The following is a 12,673-nucleotide window of genomic DNA, read 5'->3' as shown; positions in this document are numbered from 1 at the left end:
AGCTTCCATATTTGTATTAGCTAAGGCCCGGCAGCAACCTTACATCCAGCACAACCACCAACTCAGTAGAAGTAGGTAGTGGTACAGCACAGAGTCAAATTCAACGCACAACCTCCAGTTGATCTGGCATTGGAAGTGGCACCTTCAGCAGGAGGCACAAGTTAAGCTCCCCAGTTTGGGACTGCTTTACGGTTAGCAAAAAGGAGGAGAACATTGCTATATGCTCCATTTGTAATAACTCTGTTAGTCGAGGTAAGCTTGGTACAAACTATGGTACCAGAGTCCAAATAACCCATCTGAAAAACACCACTTGATTGACTGGGAGGAAAAGCTTTGCGGCATAAAAACTGCAACCGTTCCTGTTGGTGGAGATGAACAAGTAGACAATCCGATCACGGTGGAAGTGGAAGGACAGGGAGACATTTTCTTTGGGAGTGGTACACAAAGTATCCCTGTACCCAGCAGTGCAGTGTTATCGTCACCCACATCTTCAGCAACATCTTGGTGGCACAAGAATAAGAGTCAGCCTGGGGCAGCAAGGAGTACCTCAATGAAAAAAAGTGTGTCGTTGAGCCTTTGGAAAACCATGCAGCCTACGTTTGTGAGCATGTTTAGGGGGAGGGGCAGTACAAACGCAGCCACTAAATAGCACGTTTGTACAATGCGAAGCTGGCTAAAATGTTAGCACTGGAACTTCTCCATTTTTCTTCTTTTGAAGGGGTGGGTTTTCTGGAATTTGTGACAGCCATCTGCCCAAAATGGCAGGTTCCCAGCCACTACTATTTTACCAGAGTTGCTGTTCCAGCACTACATCACGATGTGCTGGAATTGCTTGGAAAAGCCTTATAGCAGAGTGCTGTTTAGAGTATCCACCTGACAACAGACATGTGGACTAGTTGCCAATCCACTGATTACATGTGTATCAATGCACACTAGATCTCTTTTGTGGGGGTTAGAGAACAGATATCTGCTGGTGTTGACATTGCTGAGATTTTTCATGCCACTCGCAAACATGCAACTGTAGCCATGTTTGCCATGGAGAAATCTCATACTGCTGCAAACATTTTGGAGGAGTTTAACAGCAAGGTCTTTGAGTGGCTGCACCCAAGAGGGCTTAACATTGGTTTTGTTGCCACGGACAATGGCAGTAATGTAGTTAAGGCCATGAAAGAGGGAGGCTATTTCAGGATCCCATGTTTGACACACTACATTAACATTGTTGTTCAAGACTTTCCGAATAATGAATGCAAAGTCAGCAAATTACTGGTCACCTGCTGAAGAATATGCACACATTTCAGCCATTCTTTTAAAGCCCGGAAGCAGCTGAGGGTCATTCAACGTGAGCATAAAATGCCAGTCAAAGCACTCATTCAGGAGGTGCCAACACGTTGGAACTCAACTTATTACATGCTTGATCGTCTGCGTGAGCAGTACATACCACTCAATACTTATGTCATGCAAAGATTAGGGGATCCTACTGTGAGAGGCCTGACCGTTGAGATGGGCCAATGTGACCTCGTTAAATGCCTGACAGAGATGCTACTTCCTTTTGAGGTCTTCACACGTGAAGTCAGCAGGGAAGACTGTACTATGGGCCATGCTATCCCATTGTTGCACATGCTAGAGCAACAGCTGAAGGAGGTGTCTGAAACGTACGCAGGTGTGGTTGACACACAAGGCGTAGAATCCTTAGCCGTTCGCTTATCTGACAATACAAGGATTCAAAATAACATTGTGTCCCGTCCTCTTTACATTACTGCCACAATTTTGGATCCATTTTTTTTTTTTTTTAAATATGTTTTATTGAAACAATTGACATACAGGTGTATCACTGGGAGCACAGTACAATGAGGAAACAGAAAGTCAGTCAGCATGTACAGGACATGTAAAAAAAAACGATCATGGTCGCCACTGTTCCAGTAATTACAGCTAGCATTGAACTTAGCAGTCGGCTGCAACAGGAGAAATCCCAACAGTATCACTAGTTGCCATTCTCACAGTACTCATCAATGTACATTGTGTCAGCTATCCCACCAGAGTATCCGGCTCACCCTGCCATCCAGAGGACGCCTCCGGTCTGTATCCTCTGTATTACCCACAGCCTCACACTTCGCGTTACAGTACGTCGCTCCCCAAGGAATAGACCTCTCCGGGCGGATCAGTCGCTGTGTGCGGTGTAGTGAGGTCGGTTGCCGTGAACTCATCCTGGCAACTGTCGCAATGTGGCGGATGGTCACTGTGTGGGTCGCCGCGTGACGTGCGTTCGTGTGCATGTCTGCCAATTGTGAAAGTGCAGCACTGTCAACTGGGGGGCGACTGTCTGCAAAACCAACCTCCGAACCAAGGGAGGAAATAGAAAGGAAATCGGGGTGGAGCGAACATTGATGCGAAGGGGAAGGGGGTTGCTGCATTACGGTTCCGAGTGCCTGAGTCCTGTGGCCAGGTGTCGTGTCAATGCTGGGTGGGGGTGCTCTACACGTGCGGGTCGATGCGCGCGGGCGGGCCGCGGAGGCGCCCGGTATCGGGGTGGCATAGCCTTGTGTGTGTAGGTCGCATGGTCGATCATCCCCAGAAGAGGGGGAGGGCAATGAGGGGGGATGGGGGGAGGGGAGGGGAGGGCAGGGCCGGCAAGTGGGGGGGAGGAGGAACGGTGCCAGTCATGACTCCATGCCCTATGTATGTGTGTGTGTCAAGTACCCCGTGATTGCCATGTGTCTCGCTCCTGCCATGTACCTGTACTCCATGAGGGGGGGGGGAAGGTCACCCTGCCTATGTTATCCCCCGTTCATGGCAAGCCCTGCCGAAGGCCTGCAGTATGTCGTCCCAGATCTGCGCTATTGGAATGGCTCTCCGTCCCGCGGTCTCCTCCCTGCGGAGGACCGTGCCCTCCGCTGTCGCCCAGTAGGTGAGCGAGGCACACCAATGTTTCATCTGCGGTGGATTTGTGTCTTTCCAATGTCGTGTTATGAGTCGCTTGGCAGTTATCAGGCCCAGGTCCCAGAACCGGGCATGAGCTTTGTTCTGCTTAGTCCTCTTGAACAAGCCTAGCACGCAGATTTCCCAGGTGTGTCGAAGGTCTGTTCCTGCCCCCTTTGTTAAGAGTACAGTTACATCCTGCCAGTATGCCAGCAGCCTGGGGCATGCCCACAGCATGTGTAGGAGGTCCGCATTCAGCAACGAGCATCGCGGGCAGCTGGAGGTGTCTAGCGCAAAGTATCTATTGATCTTATCCGGGGACAGGTATGCGTGGGCTCTCCAGGATTCTTTCCCACTCCTTATCTGTCCAGTCCCTCCCTCTGTCTGCTGTCCATTTGTCTCTCAATGGTTGGAGGGTGCATGTTGTGTGGGACAGCAGCGCCTGTGTTAGCCAGCGAATCACATGGGATCCATTTCCCATGACGTGGAGGTATTGTATCAACAGGTGTGTCTGGGGTTCCTCCGTCATGTCTCCCCAGTGTCTCATGAATTACCGGACTATGGAGGCGTGTAGTAGGAATTGCCCCGCCGGCAATTCGGCGTCCTCCACCAGTCTCCCGAACGGGATTAGGGTGCCTTCGGCATACAGATCCGCCATTGTTTCAATCCCCGCACGTACCCAGCTGTCTAATAGCATCGAAGTGATCACTCCTCCTAGCCTGGGCATGCCCTGCAGTGGGAGCGCCGGGGCGTAGGGGGTGACCTCCCGCGTGAGTCTAATTGCACGTTTGTAACATTTAAGTGCCACCGCGAGGTGTAGTTGCTCTCCGCGGGCTGCTTTATTTAAGGGATGGAACAACGTGAGGGCCCCTGCATGGGTTAGGGCCGGTGTCGCCGAGGCCGTATCGTTCAGATTTCTTCCCGCATAGATAATAAAGCTCCTGATTGGGAACCGCTAGTCCCCCCATTAACGTCGGGGCATATAGTTTCTTCAGGGCCACTCTAGGCCTCCCCGTGTGCCAAAGGAGTGCCCGTATCATGATCTCCAGTTCTCTGAAAATCCAGGTAGGAACGTATACCGGTATGTTTGAGTAATAGTAGAGGAGCCTCGGCAATACTATCATTTTCGATAGAGTGATTCTGGCTGGGACATTCAATGGGAGTGTGCTCCAGAAAGCCATCTGGGTTCGTAGGGAGGATATAGCCCTGACCAAGTTGCCGTCCAGCACATCTGTAGGTGACCGATATATGTGGATACCAAGATATTTGAAGGTACCCGCGTACCAGGGCAACGCCGTCCCCCCCAGTTGCACCTCGCATTCCTGCATGTCAGGGTGAAAGGGGTAAACCCCGGACTTCCCCCAGTTGACTCTCAGTCCCGAGTGAGCCGTAAATTCTTGTAGGGTGTCCGTGAGTACCGGCGGTACCTGCGTAAGGTCCCTGATGTAGAGGAGCAGGTCGTCAGCATACAGCGAGACCGTGTGTGTGCCGTCTATCAAAGGGATGCCCCAATCTGCACCCCGTCTCCTCAGCAACTCCGCCAGTGGTTCCATCGCTAAGGAGAAAAGTAGTGGCGACAGGGGGCAGCCCTGCCTCGTGCCTTGTCTGATTCGTATGGTGTCCGACAGGAGGCCCCCGATTCGGACCCGGACGCTGGGAGTCTGGTAGAGGAGGCCGACCATATCTGTGTACGCCCCTCCCAGGTCGAATTTCTGCAATACCCCCCTGAGATACGGCCACTCCACTGAATCAAACGCCTTTTCCAGATCCAGTACAAGACATCCAGACCGTGGCCAAGGCTCCCTTGCGTACTCCTGCACCCTAAAGAGCCGGCGGATATTTTGCGTTGTGCTACGTGTGGGTACAAAACCGTTCTGGTCTGTGTGGACCAGTGTGGGTGTGTACAAGGCTAGTCTCCGGGCCAGCGTGGATGCTAATATTTTATAATCGGTGTTCAGGAGAGCGAGCGGCCGGTACGAACCCAACAGCGTGCCGTCTTTACCGGGCTTCAAGAGGGAAACCAGAGTGGCCTCATTCAAAGAGGGCGGTAGGGAGGAGTCGTCTATTGCTGCCTCATACATTTTAATCAATTCGGGGATCAGGAGGTCCGGATACGCCTTATAGAACTCCGCTGGGAGTCCGTCAGGGCCCGGGGATTTCCCGTTGGAGAGCGCCGCTATGACCTCCCGGAGTTCTTCTGTGGTAATGGGCGCCGCCAGGTCGTCACGTTGGGTGTCGCTAAGTGTCGGTAGAGGTATCGGTTCGAGGTAGTCCTCCGTGTCCGGGGCGGGGACAGGTAGATAAGAGCGGTAAAGTGCATCATAGTGACCAGTAAATGCACGGTGTATCTCCTGCTGTGTGTGCAGGGGTGTCCCGTCGGGTCCCAGTAGTGTCGTGACAGGTTTTGTTTTGTCCTCCCTGCTAATGAGCCATTTCAATAGTTTGCTGGGTTTATCTCCCCTGTCGTGGGTGCGTGTTGCGTGTGCTGCATAGTTCAAACACCTCAGTCTCTCCATTAATTTTTCGTGTCTCGCCTGTGCAGATCGTAACCCAGCCCCTTCACTCCTCACCGAGTCTTGTTCATGTGCTATCAGCTCCGTCTCTACCCTTTGAATGTCTTCCTCAACGCGCCGTTTAAAGTTGACCTGCGTGCCTAGGCATTGCCCTCTTATGACTACTTTGAACGCATCCCATTCTACTTGGGGGGTGGTGGCAGATCCCGCATTTTCCTCAAAGTAGTGCACTATGTGTGTGAACAGTGAGTCCCGGAAAGGTGCGTCCAGCAGGAGATCTGGCTGCAGTCTCCAGGTAGGGGCAGGGGGGTGTGTGCGCGCCTGTGAGATCGCCAACATATGAGGATTATGGTCCGAATGTGTCCGGCCCATGTAATATGTATCAGTCACTAATGGGAGCAGGTCTTCGGTAAGCATGTATCTGTCCAGTCGTGTATGCAGGGTGTGAGCTCCGGAATAGTATGAGTACGTCCGGGTGTCTGGATTTCGGTGTCTCCATACGTCTTGCAGGTTCCAGTGAGTGGCCCAGGCCATAAGGGCCTTCATAGCGCCTACTACTGGTGCATTAGGCAAGGGTGGGAAGGAGCGGTCCAATGTGGTGTCTAGCACACAGTTGTAGTCCCCTCCCAGTATCCAGGGGATCCCATGCCAGTTTGAAAGGGCCACCGACACTTTCGCAAGGAAGCCCTGCTGGTCCGTGTTGGGAGCATAAACCGATGCCAGGACTAATGGGCGCCCATCCAGTCGTCCCCTTACAGCCACCAGTCTCCCCTCTCCGTCTACGTGAGAGTCTTCAATGTCGAACGGGATCCCCGGCCTCACCCACACCAACACACCTCTGGCGTAGGAGGAGAACCCAGTTGCATACAGTTGTCCTCGCCACCTTCTTCGTAGTGTGTGTACCCCGGGCGCTGTCAAGTGTGTCTCCTGTAAGAGGGCTATTTGGACCTTACGTCTCTTCAGGTATGAGTAAATCATGTATCTGCGCGATGGCGTATGTATACCGCGCACATTCCAAGTGCAGATCTTAACCTCAGCCATCACAATGCGTCAGTGAGGAGCCATCCACCCCCCCAACCCCCCCCCCCCCCGGGAGCCCCCCACCGCCCACTACAGCGACACCCCCACGCACACCCATAGGGCACAATACAAGGTACAGCAAAATCGCCACTATACTGTGGATGCAGCACATTCCAAAAGAAGGGAGAAGGGGGAACATGAACTGGGGATAATGCCATAGGGTCGGCTGCAAAACGTGCAGCCGTCCAAACACTCTACTGAGATATCTAACGTTCAAGTCTGGGGGGTTGCTTCCCTTCACGCAGGGCGGGTGAGATATAGTCTGCAGATAGAGCATGGGTGCGTGTACAGCCACACACGGGGGAAGTGTGCGTGTCTGGCCGGCCGCCCGGCGGGCCCCGCCGAGGACAGTGTGTTACAACCAACAGGTCGTGTAGGAGCACCGTCACCAGTCCACAGAGTGCAACGGCGGCCCGGGCCATCCCGGGGGGGACCCCCGCCGCAGCCAGACCAGTAAAGAGTGGCCACCTCAGGCCGTCCGCCTGTTGACTGCCAGCGCTATGTGTGTCTCAGTGTCTACTCACTGCGTCTCTGACGTGCTCGTCTGCTAGGAAGGGCCGGACCACCGCCGTCCCTCCGTATGGGCAGCCAGTTCTTTGAGGCCGTCACTTGCCAACGCTCCGTTCCCTCCATTCGATCGGTGATAGGAAGGGGAGTGGGAGGAAGTGTGGAGCAAGGGGGCGGAGGTGTCAGAGCGTGTCACTCCATCAGCCGAGCAGGGCCGACGTTTGTGGAGTGACGTCAGGTAGATCCCCTGAAACTTGCGAATCCGGTATGCCGTAGATCGCCTCGTCGTCGCTCAACAATGCCCTGGGGCTGGTGACCGGTGTGGAGCGCTGGGTCGGCGAGCTGCTGAGCTCCGTGACCATCCGCAGGGCCTCCTGTTGCTCCCGGCGGACCTCCTCTTCAGGCAGGCCCGCGCCACGCTGCGTGCCACTTGCTGCTGGCGAGGGTGATCTGTTTCCACGCCTCCGTTTAGAGCCCCTGCGTCGCCTCGTCCGGGGTCGGTCTCCTTGCCTCCTCGTGTTTTTGTCCGTCCCGTTGTCCAGCCAGGCTTCTACCTCCTACGAGGTACTAAAGAAGTGGGTCTTTTCATTTGCTATTACTCGTAGCCTTGCCGGAAAAAGGAGGGAATATGTGAGTCCAAGTTGCCGCAATAGCCTTTTCACTATCAGAAAAGAGTGTCTCTGGCGCTGTACTTGAATCGTGTAATCCGTAAAAAACATTATGTTCGCATTATCCACCTGCACTTTGCCAAGTTTGCGGGTTTCTCTCAAAACAGAGTCACGGTCTCTGTAGTTCAGGATTCGGATGAGTAACGGTCGCGGATTAGAGCCAGTTGAGAGCGGCCTGGTCGGGACCCTGTGTGCCCGCTCGACCACAAAGTGGGGTGATAGGGTACCTTCTGGTAGCAGGGCGCGGAGCCAGTTCTCTACATGTGTTGGCGGATCCCTTCCTTCCCATTTTTCGGGCAGTCCCACTATTCGGACGTTGTTGCGTCTCGCCCGTCCTTCTGCATCCTCCGCCCTGTCTTCTAGGAACTCTACTCTGTTGAGAAGGTGCTTTATTTGTTTATCTGACTGCGTAACTCGTGGCTCCAGATCCGTCACTGTGTTCTCCAGAGTGGTGGTGCGTTCAGCCAGTGTTTTGTGGTCCGCCCTCAGGTGTGTCAGATCGATGGCGACCCCGTCTATTTTCTCCTCCAGCGATGTCCGGGTGGATTGTATGGAGTTCTCCAGCCGTTCCATGGCTGCCAGGACGGAGTCCAGCCTGGCCGTCACCGGATCCACTTCGTTTGACTTCTGAAGTTTGTCCATTTTACCTTTCGGGAGCGTGCCCCGAGCTCCCGTGCGCTTCCCCGCACCTCCAGACATGGGCAGGTTCCTGCGCGCCAAAGGTATCGTTGGGCCTGGCTGTGGCCCAGGGCTCGCGGTTGCCGAGCAGGAAAGAGTCGCTGGCCGTGGGCTCAGATCCGTTGGGCCCGATCGGGCCGTGCAGGTCGTCTGCTCCCTGGATGATGAGTCGGGGTAGGTATGGTGTCTCCGCACCAGCGAGGAGCTGCGCTGGAAGGGCTCTCTGTGCGTTGGTCTCGGTCCGATCAGGCCAATCAACGCGTGGGCCTCAGTGCCGTGGTAGGGGTCGCGTGCCCTCCCTGTACCTCGGCCAGTTACAGTCTGCAGCGTCGGATGGCCTCTATGGTCGTGAGTCGTGCGACCTGCACTATTCCGCTAGTATGTTGTCCATGTGGCGCTGCGGGGTCGTGGACGGGGTCGAGTCTCGCGGGCAGTCCTCTGATCACCCCGCTGGCTCCCGCGTCCCAGATGAGAGTAGGGCTCCCCTCCAGTGTACCTCTGTGACTGTGTCCGGCGCAGTCGGGCGTCGTGCTCCCTGTTCAGGCGGCCAATGGCGGCAGGTGCATGCGTGCCTCAGCGGTGGAGTGGCCTTGGTCCTGTATGCTATTCCGGCGTACCTTGTATTTCTCCACCCCAGTCCTGCCAGTGCGGGGGCACCCGACCTAGAGGCTCAGGGGCGCCTCACTCCATGCTCGGGCTGCTTGTAGAGGCCCATGGGCAGTGTCGGCAGCGCGGGGGTCCCCAAGGTCTGGCCCGTGCACTCCCGAGGTCCTGGATGTCCATACCGGGTATCAGCGCCCACAGTTGCGGGTGAGTGCGTAGGCCGCAGGATGCCAGGTCTCCGCCCACCTCTCGGCGCCGCCGGGGCTCGCTCCTTCGCTCCCCCAGAGCCTCACCTATTGATACTGCAGCCAGTGGCCGATGGGGGAGGGGGTCCGCTCCGCATCGGCGGTCCCGTGCAGAGCCCGGGTCCCCACACGTGTCGGCTCCAGATCGCCTCGGACGTCCTCCGCTTTCTCTACGAAGGCTGTTCCTGTCGGGTCTCCGCTGCTCCCAGTGTCCGCCGGGGGCCAGCTGCGGCCAGCGGTGTCTCTGTTCTGCCCACTCTGTGCGGCCACCGGGCGCTTCCGGCCCTCGCGGCCCGCACTTCCGGCACCGTCCCCGGGCTTGCCTGGCGGGCCCCGCCGGCGCCGCAGCTCCCCTCCCGGCTCAGCTGGCCGCTGAAGGGCCGGCGCGGATCCGGAGCTCGGAGGAGCCCGCAACTCGGTCCGATGCCGGACAATGACCACACGGCACCATGCCCCAAGTGGCCGCCAGCCAGTCGGGGTAGTAGTCGGATAAATTACCCCCGATGTGGAGGGTCACGCCGGAGCTCTTCTAAAACGCAGCCAGCCTAGCTGCGTGCATAGCCACGCCCCCACAATTTTGGATCCATGATACAAAGTATTTCTGAACAGTAAGGCAGTAATTCCTTTTTCAGAAGTGGATATTACCAAATACAAAACTTTGATAGCTGAGCAAGCCATTGACTTTGAAAACAAATGGCTGGTAATTAGAGGCCCCCTGCCCCGGGCAAGAACAAGTACTACAGAGCAGATTCCAGAGTCAAGTTCTACTTCTGAGGGCAGTGCGTTTGCCTCCCAGCAGTCACCAACACCAACACTACCAATATCATCAACAACAGCAAGAACAGGATCATCCACAGTACAATCGGCAACTGATTGGTTTCTATCGAAGGGGTATGGTAAGTCCAGTGCTGATAGAAAGGCAAAAGAGGCCAAGCATATCGGAGCACCCATGAGCATTGAGCGGATGGTCCAGGCCTATCTGGATGACCCAACAGAGGTGTTCATGGATCAAAACCCATAGGTGTATAGGTATGGGAAAATAAGCCAATGGACAGTGCTCAGCAGGCTGGCGATAATGAATCAGGCTTCCCCTGTCGCAAGTGTCTCTTCCGAGCGTGTTTTTAGTGCTGCTGGTGCCACTGTAACCAAAAGCATGTAGAGGTTAACAATGATCAAAATGAATCAGCACTTTATACCATCGGAGTACACAATACGTGAATCACAGCAGGAAAAGGAGAACGACTTCGATGACATAAGTAGTGGGTTACATGACCTACTTTTGTCCGAACCACTAGAGTTTGAGGACAAGTTCCTCTTCTCTGACAACTTGGCTTTCAAATTGTTACTTTCTTCCTTCCTTTAATTGTGTTTGTATCTGTCTTTCTGGTTCAAATCAAATCACAACAATCCCATCACCACCGTCTTCTATTTTCATTTCCCTATTGGAGTTGCACGTCTGTGCATTTAACTGTCCACTCCACTCCTCACAGTCCAGCTCCATCTGCCTGACTCGCCCTAAATACATTTCCATCAAGCCAGACATTGAATGGAGATGGAAAATAGTACAAGAAATGTTGGGGCAGATTTACAATAAGTGGCGCATCCCTGCATATCAGCAGGGATGCGGCTCTTATTGTGCACCATGCCTTCGCCACCATTGATGCGCCACATCTACAATGCGGCGCACCAACGGGCAAAAACGGCACAGATGCGTGACGCATCTGTGCCGTAAAGGCGGCGCATTGCTGGAGTTGCGTCGCAAGTGCAGCGCAGCGCCAGCAAGGCTCTGGGGGGCCCTATCTTGTTAATGCTGCGTCAATCCTTACCACTGCTTCAAGCAGGCGCAGGGTTTTGACGCAGCATGGGCCCCAAAGTGACTGAGTGAAATCTTGTAGATTTCAGTCAGCCACTTTTAGGAGGTGTTCCTGTGCCTTAATACCCCCCTGCGCAAGATCACCTCCTTCTGGCGCAGGGCTTTACAACATGACGCATCTCCCAGATGCGTCACATTGTAAGTACCCCGCACCATGATGCATCTTTTGCGCCGCTGCTGCGTCACAAAAGTGACGCAACGGCGGCGTAAAAGGGGCGCAAGGGGATTGTAAATCTGCCCCGATGCCTCTAACAGTCTCTCCATAAGAAGTGACATGTGACTACAGCTATCCTCCATTTTGTTTCTGAGCCAAAACTCATCATTGTCCAAAGGCTACCGCCTCTGTCTGCAGGCATCTACAACTCTTCACTGTCAGAAGGCTACGCATCTGATCTGACAGCCATAGAGAAGAGCAACACATGTAATGATTAATGAATGATGGCATGCATTGCATTGGATGCTTGCTGACTCTGAGCGGATGTGCATGAAGTCGAACTCTACTAGTTAATCTACAAAGTTAAAGTGACTCAAGTGACAGTCAATGTTTCCTTGTTATTTAATAACCACATTGTACTCCTACTACTACAGGTGCAGGCCAATATCCGTTGCAATTTTCTAATATGGAAAATGGACTCACTACAGACTGAGTTGGTGTTGGACAACACGTACCACACCATGATGATGACCATACTATCTTTGCACGCAGTCGGTCAGTTGGATTGGAGATGAATGATGGAATAACTGTGTTTCATGAAGTGACATAAAAGGTAAACACAACAATTCAACAAGAACCACAGCAGACCTACAAGTCTGTATGTATAGTAGTGGAGTCGAGTATAGTGGTATGACTGACAGCAGAGCATTGATTTAGTCACTTATTTTGAAAATGTTAGGTTGCTGTATGCCTTTTGTCTGGCTCTGTCAAAATTTAAGGTAAATGGAGGTTGGGTCATGGCCCCGTGCCGTGGTGGGCCTGTTCTGTCCTGTTGTTGTTGTAGCTTAATGCTGTAAACAGAAGAGTAAACACAATGTATCCAAGCCGCTTCAGTCTGAAAGTGTTCTCTCTTCTCTTTCTCTTGCACACCACCATAATTGATGCTTTTTTTTATTCATTGATTTTTCAATACCCCTTTTGTTTTTTCATATACACTTACAGGCCGGCTTTTACCCTGTGCTATACTGGGAGAAACAACTCACACATACCTTACCAATCCGCATCAGACATGCAGTGGCACCCAAGATTGATATGCAGAGCGTCCATGGAAGGGAGGACAAAGAGGAATGAAGAGATTCAACTCCACAATTTGACCAGGATAATACAGTAACTTTAGTATCATTCATCATTCGTCTTTTAATTAATTTGATTCCTTTTTTCTCCTCAATCATTACAACTGTGTGTTGTGTTGTTGTTTGTTTGCTAATTGAGCACTACAACTATTTTTACATTTTCTATGCTATCTTTAAAAGTAAGCCCGGTACAACATGTAATTTTGGTCTCTCTGAGGGCATTCATGCAAGGCAAATTTCATATTAATATACTGCTGCCCTGTACTGTCTAATTTACTAGTAGCAGTTAGAAAGTACTACTCA

This window comes from Lissotriton helveticus, chromosome 2_1 (assembly GCF_964261635.1).
Source record: "Lissotriton helveticus chromosome 2_1, aLisHel1.1, whole genome shotgun sequence".
In the NCBI taxonomy this organism is placed as follows: domain Eukaryota; kingdom Metazoa; phylum Chordata; class Amphibia; order Caudata; family Salamandridae; genus Lissotriton; species Lissotriton helveticus.
The sequence above is the reverse complement of the archived record's forward strand: the minus strand, read 5'-3'. Positions refer to the sequence as shown.